We start from the raw sequence: 17,947 nt of genomic DNA, 5'->3' as shown, positions 1-17,947 counted from the left end.
TGAATTTTACATCACGCTTCACTAAAATTTCGATGAAACTACTTGTCCTGCAGGCATCTGAAGTTCATACTCTGAAATGGTGCATCCTTATTATTCCTAGTACCTGTAAAAATATATATTCTTTGGGGTATAGGTGGCAGTGGCAAGGCTGTCATCTGTTGCCCATTTTAAGTTGCTGTTGAGAAGGCGCTGATGAGCTGCTGCCTTCAATCATTGCTCTCCATGGGAGTATTTAACTGTAAGGGTTACTGAGGGACTGGAGAAACAGTACTGCCCACATTATGATGTAGGGAGTCACGGGAGTGGTATAGTGCAGCAATGAGCCTGGTAAATATTTGCATGAAGACTGTATTCTACATATATAGTTATGTGTTAAAATTAAACAGGTATTTTTCAACCATACAAACCACTTGACCTTAACATGAGACAACATATAACGCTATAGCATCATGGCAGCAGCTGAAGGCCAAGTCATTGCTGTTATTTGCTTTTTAACAATTGCACTCTGGGCTCACTTTCTGGCAGTGCTGAGTGCCACTAATTGTACACCTCGCAACTGCCTCAATTAAGAGATCTGCATTTAAACATAGCAACACAACGTCAGGACCTGATAATGATCCGGGCGTCAGCTTCCTGTTCCCAGATTGAAAATCAAGCCTTGGTAGTCTGCAACATAAATTTCAAAATTTGATAGTGATTTGTATATCTGTGTTGCATATGGTTTCAGAATTGTCAGGCATTTTTCAGTAACTCACTTAAGTGGTCATTTTTCATGTATAATCAATTTTGACATGCTATTCAACTACAGGGGCTATAAAACCATATCCCAATCTATCTGCAATCTATTTCCATACAATTGTACTTTTCAGTAGATGTCAGAATGAAACTAATATATATGATTTCCTAGACAACTGATGCTTTTTTTTTTCTGATTCATTCTTGGGTTGTGAGCATCAATGACAAGGCCAGCGTTTATTGATCATCCCGAATTGTTTTTGAGGAAGTGAGCTGTTGCCTGGAACTTGGGGTCCATGTGATGTCAGTACATCCAAAGTGCTATTTGTCAAGTAGTTCCAGGATTTTGATCTGGTGACAATGAAGGGACAGTGATATAGTTCAAAGTCAGGATGGTGTTTGATTTAGAGTGGGATTTGCAGTTGCTGATCTTCCCATATATTTTCTGCCCTTGTATCTTTTAGGAGGTAGAGATCATAGGTTTGGAAGGTACAGTCAGAGGAGCCTTGGTGAGTTGCTGCAATGAATCTTGTAAATAGTATACATTGCTGCAACTGTGGTCCAGTGGTGAAGGGGGTGAATATCGAAGGTGGTGCCAGTTAAACAGGTTACTTTGTCTTGGTGTCAAGATTCTTGAGCATTGGAGCTGCACTCATTCAGGCAATTAGAAAATATTTTGTCACACTCTTGACTTGTGCCTTATAAACGAGATGAGTTACCACAGATTTCCCAGCCTCTGACCTGCTCTTGTGCAGTAAGAAGCCTCTCAACACCAAGTTAAAGTCCATCAGGTTTATTTGGTAGCACAAGTGGCTCTTGCAGCCATTGTATGTTAATAGTAGTTGATCCTATTAAGATTCTGGTCAATGGTAACCCCTATGACAGGGATTTCAGCTGTGGTAATATTGTCGAATGTCAAGGGACGATGGTCGGATTCTTAGAAGGAATGTAGGAATTAGGAGCAGAAGTAGGCAAATTCAGCACTTTAAGCCTGTTCCATCATTCAATCAAATCATAGTTGATCGCTCCCTGGTCTCAAATCCACCCCCTCTCCACCTGTTCCCCATTTCCCCTTATGCTTTTTTTAATTCAAAATATATCTATCACCATGCTGTTGGGCAGTGAGTTCCACGAATTCACTACCCTCGGCAAAACGTAGTTTCTCCTCATCTCAGTTTTAAATCCACCACCTCTCAACCTATGCCTGTGACCTCTTGTCCAAGATTACTCAAGAAAAAACACTTGATCTGCATTTACTTCATCAATCCCTTTTAAAATTTTGTACGTCTTGAACAGGTCCCTTCTCATCTTCTCATCCTCTCATCTATACTTATTGGATATGGTCATTGTTTGGCATTTGTATGGCATGAATGTAACTTGCCATTTGTTATCCAGGTCTTTCATGCATGCAGGCATTAGACTGCTTTAGTATTTGTGGATTGGCTAATGGTACTGAACACTGCACGATCATTAGTGATCATCCCCACTTCTGATTTAATGTAGGCTGGAAAGTCATTAATATGAAGTATCTGAAAATGCCTGAGCTCAGGACAGTTCCCTGAGAAACTCCTGCAGTGATGTTCTGGAGCTCAGATGATTGGCCTCCACAACCACAACCATCTTCCTTTATACTAAGTATGATTCCATCTAGAGGAGAGTTTCCTTCATCCCTATTGACTTCAGTTTTGCAAGAATCTTTGATGCCACACGTGATCAAATGCTGCCTGATGTCGAGGGCTATCACTCACCTCACCTCACCTCTGGAGTTCGGTTTTTTTGTCTGTGTTTGGACCAAGATTGTAATGAGGCCTGGAGCTGGGCATAGTGTTCTTCTTGTCACCTGATATTTTATAACCTACCATTTCAGAGGCTGGGATTTCTTTCTCTCCCTTTGTTATTTTCTACTACCGCATCCCCCCCACCCACCCACCGCCACCCTGAGCATAATTTAAACTTGTTAGGTGGCAGGTGGGAATTACGTTCTGAGCTGAGCTCTGCCATCTTTTATGTCTTAAATTTTACTACTGGTATGGGAAGTAATGCAAAACATGGAAAGGCATTGTCTCCATCATCTGCCCTGTTCCTATTGTTCATAGCAATACTGGACATAAGGATTGCAAACTTTCCCTGGCACTGAATCAGAATGATATCAGAAGGAGAATATTGATTTAAAAACACAGGGAACCTATGCTGGAGCAATTGCTTGCCAAGGTCAGAGCAATAAATTTGTTACTTTTTAAGGAATGCTTTACCAACATCTTGGAAGACTACTGGCAATGCAGTGATGTGGCAGATCACAGAGGATGCCACAACAGAACTCTGTTGATTTACCTGTTCTTGCCAAAGACAGAGAGCCTGCCAAAAATGTATAGTGGCCCCACATGGTCAAAAGATTTACTGGGGTAAAGATTGTATCATCTGTGTCATACATTATTACCATGCTGGAAATGCTTTCTAATTCTGCCAAAATGGGAAATCTAGATTCTGGCATCAACGAGTCTAGTTTTAAATACATATTACATGAAGGCTATGCTAACATATAGGTGAATATCCACTTTGCTTTTCATTTGAAGCATCTACGCATTTAGATCAAACGATATGCTACAGGCATAGGAAGAATAAAGCTCTGAAAATAAGAAGCTCACCAGAGGCGAGAAATTGGCTATTCTGGACAATGTATGTAATTTGAATTGGACTTTTTCTGATTGCCTTTCTGGAGAGAATTTTATGTTTGGAAAAATAATTTTCTAAGTTCTATGTCTGATTAATGTTCAGGTCCTGTTTGTTCTTCGTAATAGCACCACCGTCTCTGAAGTATCAGACTGCTTATCCAATTCCAACCATATTCAGTCCTCACCACCTTCATTTCTGAGCCACAAAAAATTGTCCATCTTTCCTTATATGGTTCACTGTCATATTTATTTTGCTTTTAATAAATTTTATCTGGCAAGACACACAAGTTATCTTCCTGGAATATATCAACATTTGAATTTGTTTAAAGTTGTAGAGATTTTCAACAGAATATAAAATGTGACAAGTTGGGGTGAGGGTGACAGAGATATCTACATTGTGCATGATGTGCAAATGACATGCTGCCATTTTACACAGCCTTAATTGTTGTTGTGATGCTGCAAATGCTCACATTAAATTATAACTGTACAGAGGATGAAAGATAATTGAAAATGAAAAACATTGCTTTTTGAGAAAGAAAGATTTGCATTTATGTAGCACCTTTCTTGACCATAGGGCATCCCCAAATGCTTTACAGTTAATGAAATACTATTGAATTGCAGTCATTGTTGTAATGCAGAAAATACTGTCAGGTTGAGCAAAGCAAGCTCCCACACAGCAATGTGATAAACTGTATTAGTGAGAGATCTGTATTGACCAGGACACTGAGGATTCTTCTTCAAAATAATATCACTTAACATCCAGCTGAGAGTGAAAATGGGGCCTCTGTTGAACATTACATCTGGAAGATTACCCCTCCAACATTGCAGCACTCCTTCATTACTGTATTGGAGTGCTAGCTTTGATCTTTGTTTAACATTGGCATCAAACTTGAACGCACAACCTTCTGACTCAGATGCGTGAATGCTACCAACTGAGCCACAGTAGGCACACTTGCAAAGTGCTTAGCTGACCCTGACCTACTGCTGTTGTGTACCTGATATCTATAATCTAGATTACCTATTCTCCCTTCAAACCTCTTTACCTTTTCATCTACGGGTTCTTTATCTTGCATGTCGCTTTCATTTGTGCTTCATCTAAGTATCATTAGAACTCTTTTGAATCTAGTCATTAGGTGACCTTAAAAGCTTGTATTATAATTCACATTGTTACATATAAGCATGCTTAGTAGTTCATGAGTAGCTCATGAATAAAGTACATGTTAGCACCAGTTAAAATATTTAGTCTTCTCTATTTAGCTTGTGATCGTGGTTTCGTGAAAATGATGAACCATGGTGGCAGAGTGGTTAGCACTGTTGCCTCACAGTGCCAGGGACTCGGTTTGATTCCTGGCTTGGGTCATTGTGCAAATTTCACAGAGACATTCTCCCATGTCTGTGTGGGTTTCCTCCAGGTGCTCCGGTTTCCTCCTACAGTCCGAAACATGTGCTGGTTAGGTGCACAGCCTGTGCTAAATTGACCTTAGTGTCGGTATTAGTAGGGTCAATATGTGGTGTTATGGGAATAGGGCCAGGATGGGATTGTGGTCAGTGCAGACTTGATGGGCTGAATGGCCTCCTTCTGCACTGCAGGGATTCTATGATTCTACGAATATTGTCTGAATTGAAATAAGGCTATGTATTTTGTTTATTAATAAATTGCATCTACAAACATCTTTACATGTTTCAATAAACATTTTCATTGCAAGAATAGGTTCAACTATAATTTGTTACTTATATATAATCAAAGTGCTTTGATAACCATTTGCATAACATTTATACACCAAATCTAAACTGACCAGATTAAAATTTGATCCAGTGTGCTTTCAATTTAGTTCTCTATTTTTCAAATTCTGTTTTATAAAGTAGTATTATGGTGACTGTTTTAGTCCAGGAATTTGCATTTTGAGAGCGCTCAAATATAAACAGGAAGGACAATGTGTTCTCTACTCTGTTTCCATATTATATAATTATGATCCATGAAACTTTGTACTTCACTTGTTTTTTCATGAGTTGTGATCAAGCAATAAATGCCTTAGCATTGTGAGCTGAGCAGTTACTTGTTCACATAACAGTTTCACTCACAGCCAGTTATAAATTGTGATCTATTAGGTTTTCTGTGGCTAAGCGCAAAACTTCATCCTGTCAAATCTGTTTAGATTTTATCTCTTCTATTTAACAGATCAATACTGAGCCACTAAAAGTATTCTTAATCTTGAGTTGTCAAAATTAAGTATTACAAATATGTTTGATGGTATATAATATGAAAGAAGATTAATGATTTTTCATCTTTTGATTATATGTAATATGTCACATAGTGTTTAAAATATTTTCTACATATTATAATGCGGTAGCCACAAAGATGGTGCCAGTATTTTTTTAAGCTAAGATCAGCTGCACATGTCTCATAAAAGCAACAGGTTAATTACAAGTAGACTTTGAGCTAATGTTGCATTCATGTTAGTGTGAACTAAGTGTGATACTATATTTAAATTCTTTGTATATTTTAAATAAAATGTGTGCACTATAATCCTTAAAACATGGGTATGTAGGAACACAAAGAGGTGTTCTGAAAAATAAGAGAACATTATAGGATTAGGAGCCTTAGGATAACTGAAAGAGTTTATTCATTTAGTAGGCACATGGGCTTGAAATCACGAGCTTATGGCAGAGGACTTGGGCGCCTGAAGAAGAGTGGGAAAAACTGAAGAAGAAAAAGGAAGAAATGAAGACTGGAATTAGTGAGGAAGAGGGGATCATCTAAGAGTTAACAGGTCCAGGATTTATTATTCAGCTCCCTGAGTATGTAGGTCCAGGTCCTAAGTAATAGCTCATGTATTGCTTACAGACCTGGGAATGATGGCTAAGAATAAAACATAAGTATTGTGATGAGAAGCAGAAGAGATTAATAATGCTTGCACTCATCTAGTTGGAGGAAAATAAGCAAACTTCATCCCTTTGGAGGTGTCTGGACTGTGGTTGGAGCTAGTTTTTGAATGCCACAAGCAAAATATTTCTCATGTTGACAGTTATCACCATGAAGCAATATTCTTATGTATCTTTTGAATGGAATTTTAACTTTCACCCCCTACCTCATGGCAGGTGAGAAAGGGTCACCAGAGGGGGGGAATTGCTAAATATGTCAAACCCAACAAGTCTACTTCTGGTTTAGATATTTCACGTTTGGTGCCCCGTAATCTGCTTTGGAGAGACAGGTCCATAATATTTAAATGATGGCTCTGTTCTGCAAATTTTGGGGGCTATTTAAATTTAACAGCTACAGGCCAGGTTTCCTGGAACTTGAGGGAGTGGGATGTGTTGGCCGCAGGTAGATGCTTTAGAATGTTACTTCTGGGACTGAAGGAGCAAGGTCAGCCCAATCCTTGATGCAAACTTTCTGCCTTGATTTAACAAACTCTCTGCAATCTAATAATTCCATACTGAGCCCTTACTTTTCCCTTCCTCCATCCACCATGCTCCGAGCAGTAAGTGGTGGTGATTAAGGCTGAGAAGGGCGATGATGGCAGCTCTTTTCACCATTATTTGCATTTTGACTTTGTCTTTGTCTTTCTGCCTCTGACATCTTTGTCAATTACTGCCCTCGACTCTTACAGTATAAATCTCATCCTATTTTCTTTGTCGTAATTTCTGATAAAGGGTCATCCAGATTCAAAACATTAGCTCTATTCTTTCTCCACTGCTACTGTCAGACCTGCTTGGATTTTTACTGCATTTTTTTATTTTTGTAATAATGTTTGCCATCACACAAAGTTGGATTTTCCCCATAAATTGTATATTACTCTAAAGGAAACTACTTTATATTTTTAGATTGCAAATGTTTTCATATTTCGTTTCAGTATAGCACTGGTAAGTGTAATAATAATCTGATGAAGCAAAAACTTCAAATATAAAGCACTTTATTTAAAATCATTTATTAGTAATAATATATATTCTGTGAACACTGAGAATTTATTAGGACATTTTTTTAAAAAGTGATATGTTTCCTTTGAATTACAATAGCTATAGAAATACTGTTCCCTTCCTGTAAGCAAAAGTTGTGATTTTAGTGTGTGCTATAAAAATGGTTTGTGTATTGAACATTTCTTCCTGTATTAATGTGGTAAAATAAATATTTTGTAAAAACTCATTGTTTTTTAAACATGGATGGGTGGTCAGCTATATCCTCTGCCAGTGATAACTTGTTTCCTGAATATGAATCCAGCAGGGCTCAAAATAAACAGTAGGATGAGGTGATGCTTCGCAGTGGGAGGTTAGCAGCAAAAGGTCAAAAAGTGAAGATGTCATACAGTTTCCTGTACAAAGTTTACTTGAGGCCTGATTAGTCCTATTTTGAGAATTTTGTTTGTAGCTCTCAGCAGTAAAGCACCACATACTTCATATTACTAAATCGGTAGATAATTGATCTACTTCTGTTCCCATGTCTTATGGTCTTGTAGTACAGAAGTGTCTTGAAAACATTAGACTGGAAGGTTTCCCAGCCACATGTAGCCAGTTTTTCATAGATATGGTGAGTTAAATTTGCTGAAATCGATATTGGGTCTGGATTCCAGCATTACACCTCTTCCAAGTTTCTATGGGATGTGATTGAAAACATGTGGGGGAACTCCTTTGGTTCTGTTGAGTAACTCCTTAAAATAATTAAGGACTGTTTTAAACCTCAATTTTGGATTTATCAGCCAAAAGACTTAATTTCCTGATTTGTCAGCAACTCACCAGAGTCATTGGGGCGAGTGCACAGCGGGAAGAACTTTCAGTGAAACTAAAGAGCTTCATCTGTGGCCAAGGAGATGCTTCTATTTGAAGCATTTATTCTCTCAGACCGTGGTGTCACGAATTGACGAATGATTGTCAACTTCTTGCCAGGCACTTCACCTGTCTAGAACTCCACTCACCTTCAGCTTCGCTATCCTGCTACCAGCCTTCAGCACAGTATGTAAGTAACTGGTACAACTGTGCCGTCACCTCCCGAAGACGGAAAAAGGCAAAAGCAATGCCACCACTGCCAGTAGCATCAGTTGTTTGTTCCTCACTTGTACACCCTCCATGGAGCAAAGGAGATGGACATTTAAATCCAACTGAAAGGAGCCAAGACCCCAAGTATTTAAGGGCAGAGGATCAGCTCTCTGGACATGTAGTGCTGAAAGTTCAGGCTGTCACCGCAAGACGCTGCTGACGTTTGCAGCCTTTCTGCTGCAGCACCACCTTCCCAATGGAGCACGAAGGAGCGCATCACCATAGCCAATAAAGTGCCTGTCACTGGAGAGCCAACTCCATATCTCCCTGTCCTGGTTCTCTTCCCCAACAAGCAAAGAAAGCAAAGAGCTGAGAATGTTCATAATGGCCTTTTTGGAGATGAGGAAAGAATACTGTTTGTGGAGGGAGAGTGTGAGACGTAGGTGCAAGAGGGCAGGAGGATGAGGGTGAGTGTTGCTGCACAGATGATTATGTGAGGTTCCTGCAGAAGAGGAATGAGTGGAACTCCAAGGTATGATGTTCTGAGGAGTACTGTGCAGGAAAATGCTGGGCAAGGCAAAGACTGGGGCTTGGCATGGAAAGTGTTGGTATGCCACCCACCTTTCCTGCCCTGCTTAGATCCTTTATCCTCTTAATGCACTGTGTCCGGGTTGTGCAGAGCATAACTCTGTTGCTGACGTCCTCAGTCACTTCCACATACCTGCTTGGTGGAGACGTTTTCCTCTTCGGTCTTTGGAAGAGCTTACTGCACTGCATCTGAGATCCTACAGGATCTCCAAGTAAGAATACAAGACCTGGGAAGCCATTTTCCTAGTACTCCTCTCCAATCCTATGGTTTTTGCAGAATCAAAAATTCAAGTGCTGGTGATCCGTTGCAAATCATGCCAGGTTCATTGAATTAGAAATCATTAATTTTGCAGATCTAATGTGTCATCCTGCACACCCCTCTGATCGATTGATTGGGGAACACGGTGTTGGGCTACGGCAGTGGCTCTGACGAAGAACCGCAGCAAGACCTATCAATTTGGGAATCAGGTTCCCAACCTTCTCTTGTCCCCTGCTGGAACCGTCAGAGCTGATGTTGGTTTCTTCGTTGATGTTGGTGAGGAAAACCAAATGGGCTGCATGGTTAGCGACCTGTCCCAGTGTGTCCCGTAGGAGAATCTGTAGTCTGCCGAGTGCAGTATATGAATAAATGTTTTCTCCTTTGTCTTTTTCCCTTTCCACCCAACACCACACCACCACACCTAAAAAAAAAAGCTATGGCACTCTCACTGGTCTCTTCCGCTTAAACCTCCAAACCTTTTTTACACAGTTGGAGGGAAACATTGAACATTTGAGCAGTTTCCACCTCTTGCTAGGTTTAATGATCACTTTCAAGTGCTCGTTTGTTGATTTTACTTTTAAATTAGTTACGTGATATGGGCATTACTGACTAGATCAGTATTTGTTGCCCATCCCTACCTACTTTCCATTTCAGAGGGCCTTTAAGAGTCAACCAGATTGCTGTGGGTCTGGAGTCACATGGGCCAGACCGGGTAAGGATGACAGATTTCCTTCCCTAAAGGACGTTAATGAACCAGATGGATTTTATAACAATCGACAATGATTTCATTGGCATCAATACACTTGTAATTCCAGATTTTTTTATTGAATACAAATTTCACTATCTGTTGTGATGGAATTTGAACCCGGGTCCTTGGAGCAATTATCCTGTATCTCTGGATTACTAGTCCACTAAGAAGTCTCACAACACCAGGTTAAAGTCTTTAACCTGGTGTTGTGAGACTTCTTACTATGTTTACCCCAGTCCAATGCCGGCATCCCCACGTCATTATTAGTCCAGTGACAGTACCTCTGTGCCATGCATAAGAGCAATATTAGCCTTGGCTGTGATAACTGCCAGGTTCACAGAGGAAGACCCGATTGATATGACAACATTCCACATAGCTAATGCTACAACTGAATTAATAAATGCAGCAGTCTTGCCATAATCATCAGAGAAAATATAAAAATAAAATAAGGAAGTTAACAAAAATACACCCTTCGTTACCACCATGTAGAAATGTGCCGTAATTTCTTAAATATAGTTCAACAGATATATTGAATACTGTGCAGTTTGCAGCCCATCACCCTGGAATCTTCACTCCACCACTGGCCTGCCACCCTGGAATCCACCACACCCACTGCACCATCACCCTTGAGTCTTTTGCGCGCACCCCCGCCCTGTCACCCTGAAGTCTTCCATCTTTATTATCCTAGAGTCATTCCCCTTCCCTGTCACCCTTTAGCCAACCGCACTGTCACCATTGAGTCTTCCACCCTCTGCCCCACCGACCACCCATCACCCTTGAGTCTTTCCACTGCCCCATTGCTCTGGAGTCTACTTTTCCCTGATTACTGCACTCCTCCAAGCTCCCCTCCGTGGGTGCTTGCCAGCTGCAGATGTTTTGAAGTCAATTGTGGTTTGTTCCATTCTGACGTGGGTGGGTTATTTGACAGTGGGGTGAGACTCTAGTGTCTAGGTCTGACAATGAGATGTAAATGTATTCAAATTAGTTCCTGATAATTGTGGCAAGCTTTCATGCTTGTGTAAAAAGTGACTTTGGCCTTTGCAATATTTCTGCACCCATCACTGAACCCATCTGATTCTAATGGGATGAAAGGTCTCAACCCATTTTCATTTTTTTGGTGGCCTAGTTCTATTTTCAGCTTCTTCCAAAAGATACCAATACTTTGATATTCAGATGGAATAAATGCACCCAGTGTTTCACTTGGCTTGAATTTCTGAATCTGCTTATTGACATGAAGTTTGAAGTAATGCCAGGACCCTACTACAGTCTCAATATACATTGTGTTGCAATTATATGAAATGGTTTCTTGAGCTGCATGCTCACTAGGTGTTGTACTGAAGGTAAAGTGGCATTTATCTGGCACTCAATAGTGATCTGTACAAGCCTTCTTGGTGCTGATGGAGCAACCAAATTAGTGCTTGTTTTGGCTTGGAGTTTTGCTTTATATTTGTGCTGTTAGATTTTGTTTGGAAGTAGTACCTAATAAGTAAATGGAATGTTTAATTAATGTTCAGTATTTTCCAAGCATATTTCCAAGCAATATTCTGTATTTTCCAAGATCAGTTGGCTTGCCAACTTTGTTTCTGGCTTGCTTGCCTGCCTGTTTTTTGCAAGTTTACTTAAGTTTAAACTTGATGCTTCTTTGTTTAGTCTCTATTCCCAAGAGTTCGAAAGTACTGAAAGCAGTGAGCAATATGGCTGCAGGAAGCAGAGCTAGCAATAAGTTGTCACATTTCAGTATCTAACTTAATAATACTAAGAAGATGTGGGGCAATCATTGTTTGGTAAAATGATCATTGAGGATTTCATCCTGGACTACACTTAGCTATCAGAAATTTAGCACCATATTCCATTTATGATAATGGAAGCTGATTTGCTGAATGAACATTTTGATATTGATAATTGTGGAAATATTTGACTCATTTAGAATAAAGGTAAAAGCTATCTAATTGTAGTTATTAATGCATGGAGTTTATTTTCCTGGGTGAGCAGAGATATATAATTTAAAATTAAGCAATTTACAGTTATGCAGCAATGGATCAAATAAAACTAATTATTGTTGCACTTAACTTTGTAACACTGGATTGTATGTTATAAGTCTTGAGACAGTATGCTTCAATTTCCAAGATTGTGAGATGCTGACCCACTAAGAGCAGACTGATGTTAGGGAAGCATCCCTTGACAATTACATGGTGCTTAAATTGTCAAAGCATGTTTAGCATGCACAGATGAGCTAATCTGCTCCAGCAAGGTTTGCAAGAGGTTTGAATAAATAGAGAGCTCAGTTAGATGAAGAGGGATTAACTGTGCAGATTGAGCAAACACTTCTCTCATTGAACATGTAGTTTTATTGAGGATTTAGTGACTTTTGAAAATATTGATTACTTATCTGCTGCTTAAAACAAAAATGACAGAACATGTGCTAATGTTTGTGTAACCTGTATGCTGGGCCATGAACCATACTGTCTAAAGTGTTCAGTATTAATTTTAATGCTTTGCTTTAGACATTTTAAGACCTGACTTTAAATGCAAAACAAAGTCTCAATTCTGTTTGGAATAGATGTCATCTTGCTGTGTGGATTTTAAGAGATGATATGCTAATTGAATGATGAAATCCTAAAATTTTGTTTATTTAACATTTAGCAAAGAGCATTTTCAGACTCCAGTGAATTGGAAATATTGTTTATGATCATGATAATGTTACACTGACATTAGATTGCTGATTATTAAAGTGTTAAATTAGAAAAATGGGCTGTACTGTGTTTGCATTAATCGGTTAACAGCAAGGAGCTTGTGCTGGTCTCAGTGGTGTTGGACTAACACTGAGGCCTTTTGCCCAAGTCTCAATCCTGCAGGTATGGGTGGAGGTGGTGTTCACAGATTATACGCAAGCGCACATGCAGGATAGATCACGCTCAGAAGAATGTCCTTCATGATTGATGAAACAATAGCAACTGGACGTGATACAATGCATTGGATTTCTAGTCATTTGTAATTAATGGCCATGAAGTAGGACCCCATGTAAGACAATCATGGAATCGTGCATTACCATAAATCAATACCTTTGAGACCAATGGACATATTCTTCTTTTGGCGAGGAAGAGGGGGCAGGGGTAAACATTTGAGAATGTGGCACAGAGTATGAATTAAGATTTTGACTGGCAAAAATTTTGGCTAATAAAATTATGATGTATTGTTCCCCCTAAATTCATAGAATTTTGTATATAATTTCAATTCATACAATTCAAGCTGATTAAAGGCTAGAAATCTAACAGTCTGTCTCAGTGCTGATTTTTATTGTTTGCTGTATTAAACTTTGGAAACATTTTTAATTTCTAGTGATTCCTATTGTGTTTCCAGAGCATATTCATCTTAAAGATATTTTGTGGCAGGGATGTGAGTTTTAGTATGATTTCTAACACCACTAATTGAGTTCCTGATGAAAGTTACTGCAAAAAAGACACGTGAATCCATTAAGTATATAACCTTGATGGTGCGGTTTGCTATTCTACTGTCTTTAAGGGTGAATGCTTGGTCTGTGTACACGTACAGTTACTATTTTGTTTGATGAAATTAGATCTTTCTGTAGGAAGAGATGTGGTAATAGTTTCATTTTATAAATTAGGTCTGCCTATAAATACATTATATAAACTTCACCGATTGTTGTTGAAAAATTCCCTTGGGGTCTGTCTGATATTACGTTTGGTCTCAGAAAAATCAAAATGTCATTAAATCACCCTGTGATGAATTGTCATGTTGTAATTATCTGTTGATTTTGCACAGCAAAACTGACACTCTTCTTCAAAGATTGGTTAACCTCCATGGCAGAGTTACTGTGCTGGTTTTAAATAATGAGAATTTATTTCATCTTAAAGCTATCTTGATGCTTGTACTTCATGTGTCTTTGGTACGTTATGTAAATTTCATGGAATTTGTTTTCTTTTCAGGCACTTTTTTGAGAGGCCTGATGGGACTCCACCATCATAATAGCTAGTTCTTCCTCTGTGACTACATTAGTTAGTTGTGCCAAATATGTTGATGTTATATTCATGAATGTTTGGTGTACACATTTTAAATATACAATAACTTTTTAAAATGAAATTGGTAGACATAGCTAAGCGGAAAACCTTTGCATACACACTAAACTATCAAAATTCTGTTTCTGTGTTATGAAACTTTTTTCCTGTTCTCATACAGGTATTTTATGGAGGGGTTCAATAGGGAGAACCTGTTTCCTCTCTGGATAAGTCCAGAACAAGGTGACATAAATATGTTACAGCCTATGTAAATTAAAACCAATCAAGTAATGAACTTGAAAAAAGTATTGAGAATGTGCTGCCATATGGAATGGTTGAAGCATAAAGATTCAATGCATTCAGAGATGCTTAATCTATTCTGAAGCGAGAAAGAAAAAGAAGGATGTAGGGGCAATGGTGGTGGGATGAGGTGGGGGGATCAGTGATGGAGGGAAGAGGTACTCAGTGGAAGGATGTCTGTGTGGAATGTAAACAGTGGAATCGGCTGTTTGGGATGAATAGCCTGTTGCAATGCTTCTAATTGTCTACAAGTTTTAAGTGAGATTTATTTCTAGCTAATTTGAAACACTATATTTTATTTGTAATCTGATGTCCATTGAAAGACTGAATTTTAAGGAAACAGCATATGAACTGTGAACTGACACCACCCTATAGGGAAGCATGTCACTGCAGAGCCATTTGTTGTCTTTTCAGCTTTGTCTGTAGAAGCAGAAGATTGTTCTCCCAAAGCATTGTTCTTAATGAATGTTTTGTGCCTGGCTTCACAAAAGAGGGGAACCAAAGGGGAGAGCGGCACAGTGGTTAGCACTCTTGCCTCACAGCACCAAGGACACGGGTTCATAACTCCACATGTCTGTGTGGAGTTTGCTTGTTTTATCTGTGTCTCTGTGGATTTTCTCCAGATGCTCCAGTTTCCTCCCACAGTCCGAAAGATATGCTGGTTCGTGCATTGGCTTTGCTAAATTCTCCCTCTGTGTACCCGAACAAGCCCTGGAGTGTGGCGACTAGGAGATTTTCACAGTAACTTCATTGCAGTATTAATGTAAGCCTATTACAATCTATTAAACTCTTTTTAAAAAAAACAGACAATGTATGGACTTTTCCAGCCCTGCCTGCTGCCAGCATCATCCGGTCCCATCAAAAGCCAATGGCTGGGTCGCCACATCCCCCACAACAAGTCATGTTATAGCAGGCCTGGAAAGTCCTGACCATTGTAATTAAGGAGGAGTGTGAATGTGAGGTAATCCACTTTGGTAGGAGGAACAGATATGCATGGTATTTGCTAAATGATAAGAAATTAGGAAGTGTCCTTGTCCATAAGTCACTGAAGGCTAACATGCATGTGCAGCAAACAATTAAGAAGGCTAATGGAATACTAACCTTTATTGCAAGAAGATTTGAGTGCAGGAGTAGTGAGACGTTGCTTCAGTTGTGTAGAAGCTTAATTAGACTGCACTTGGATTACTGCATGTGGTTTTGGTCCCCTTACCTCAGAATATTATCACCACAGAGGGAGTGCACTGAATGTTTAACATTCTGGGGATTGTGGGACTGTCTTATGAAGAGAAATTGGGCAAACGGAGCCTGTATTCTCCAGAGTTTTGTAGAATGAGAGGTGATCTCATTGAAACCTACAAAGTACTTGGTAAGATGCTTCCCTTGGCTGGGGAATCTAGAACCAGGAGGCACAAATTCAAATAAGGGGGCTGCCACTTAAGGTCGAGATGAGGAGAAATTTCTTTATACGGATTGTCCAAAGATGTGTGGGTTAGGTGGACTGGCCATGTTAAATTGCCCCTTAATGTCAGGGGGACTAGCTAGGGTAAGTGCATGGGATTGTGGTCGGCATAGACTCAACAGGCCAAATGGCCTCCTTCTGCACTATGGGACTGTATGTTTCTATGAGATTGTTGTGAATATTTGGAATTCTCTATCCCAGAGGGCACAGGAAACTCAAGTCATTGAATATGTTTAAGGTAGAGGTAGATAAATTTTTGGTTAACAATGCAAAGGGTTAATGGAGATAATGGCCATGATTCTCCCATTTCGCTGTGCTAATTTTTTTTAACACAATAGGCAGAGAAATTGTCATGTTGGCCAATTCGCAGGGTTTGCATGCATGTTCACGTCCTGCTAGCGGCTCCCAGCACTGGATATCTAGCAGTGTCACTCCATGCCAGAAATCAGCAGGGAAGCTCAAGACCATTTAAATAGTTATTTCAATATAATTTCAATATGATTAGCAGGCCGAGGACTGAAGTCTCCGCACCCATTAGTATCCCCTCCCTGCTGGAGTGGCTCACTCCAGTGGGGCTTAGAGTAGTTCCTCACTTTTGAGGAGCTAGCAGCCAGATCCTGCTGGATTGAAGGTGGGGGGGGAGGAGGGGGAAGGTAATTGGGGTCCCTCACAGGGTCAAGCAGTGGGGGATGCCTCTGGGCATTGGCAGCCTGGCAGTGCCAGCCTTTGCCCCGTGGCACTGTCCAGGGGACACCATGGCACTTTTCATCGGGCATGGGGTAGTGCCATGGGGATGGGGCTGATGGACCAGGGCCTTGGGGGCGATCAGTGGGGATGGGGGGGCCCACTACCACTCTCTGCAAAGGGATTGGTGGGAGAAGAAGGGAGACAAACGATCAGGGTGTGCCGGGGTGGGGTGGATTCGGTCAGCACTGTGGTGTGGAGGTGGGGGCGGATTGGGGCGGGGGTCTGCACTGGACCCAGGCATAGTTGGGGGAGGCCAGCGATTGTGCTATCGAAAGAAGAGCCGACATTGCGGGGGCCGTCAGGCTGGCAGGGGCCACTGTGCATGCGCCAATCTCGGCACTGACAGATCAGCACGTGTGCAGTGGCCCACTCAATGTGTTGATTTCAGCTTCTACAGCGGGGGTTGGCCCCATCCCCTAGTTTTTAATGATATTCATGTTGGTGTCCTCTGCAGTGCATAGAATGTGGGAGATTCTTCTCTGAAATCCCACTCAAAAATCCAATATGAATTACTCCAGTTTTCATACAAATTCAACACTTAGAATTTTTTGAGAGAATTCCGACCAATGTGTGAAAAGCATTGAAGTATCTGATCATAAGAACATAAGAAATAGGAGCAGGAGTAGGCCGTCTAGCCCTTCGAGCCTGCCCCGCCATTCAATAAGATCATGGCGGATCTGTCATGGCTCAGTTCCACATTCCCACCCTCTCCCCATAACCCTTAATCCCCTCGCTTATCAAAAACCCATCAACCCGCGTCTTAAAAATATTTAGCGAGGCAGCCTCCACCACCTCAACAGGCAGAGAATTCCAGAGATTCACCACCCTTTGAGTGAAGAAGTTCCTCCTCAACTCCGTTCTAAACCGCCTCCCCTTTATCTTGAGGCTGTGCCCCCTAGTCCTACTGTTCTTTCTGAGCGGGAAGAGTCTCTCCACCTCTATCCTATCCATCCCATTCATCATCTTATATGTCTCAATGAGATCTCCCCTCATTCATCTAAACTCTAACAAGTACAAGCCTAGTTTATTCAGCCTCTCCTCATAGTTCAACCCCCTCAACTCCGGTATCAGCCTAGTAAACCTCCTCTGCACTCCCTCCAAGGCCAAAATATCCTTGCGTAAGTACGGCGACCAAAACTGCACACAGTACTCCAGCTGCGGCCTCACCAATGCCCTATACAGCTGCAGCAAGACCTCCCTACTTTTATATTCAATCCCCCTCGCTATGAAGGCCAGCATCCCATTCGCCTTCCTGACCACCTGCTGCACCTGCAAGCTGGGTTTTTGCGACTCATGCACAAGGACCCCGAGGTCCCTCTGCACCGTCGCCTGCTGCAGTTTTTTGCCACGTAAGTAATAGTCTTTCCTACCGTTATTCCTACCAAAGTAGACCACCTCACACTTGCCAACATTAAATTCCATTTGCCATTTCCTGGCCCATTCGCCCAGCCT

At 40.7% G+C, this 17,947-nt stretch overlaps 1 protein-coding gene across 2 annotated transcripts in view; it reads left to right on the top strand.

Annotated features, from left to right (window-relative positions):
* Positions 1–17,947, top strand: part of skap2 (src kinase associated phosphoprotein 2) — a 298,277-nt gene that overhangs the window by 136,951 nt on the left and 143,379 nt on the right. The gene's annotated exons all lie outside the window — the stretch shown is intronic.

The sequence above is a fragment of the Carcharhinus amblyrhynchos genome, chromosome 2 (assembly GCF_965287045.1).
Source record: "Carcharhinus amblyrhynchos chromosome 2, sCarAmb.v2.hapA, whole genome shotgun sequence".
In the NCBI taxonomy this organism is placed as follows: Eukaryota; Metazoa; Chordata; class Chondrichthyes; order Carcharhiniformes; family Carcharhinidae; genus Carcharhinus; species Carcharhinus amblyrhynchos.
Note: the sequence above shows the minus strand (reverse complement) of the source record. Positions and strands in the feature narration are given on the sequence as shown.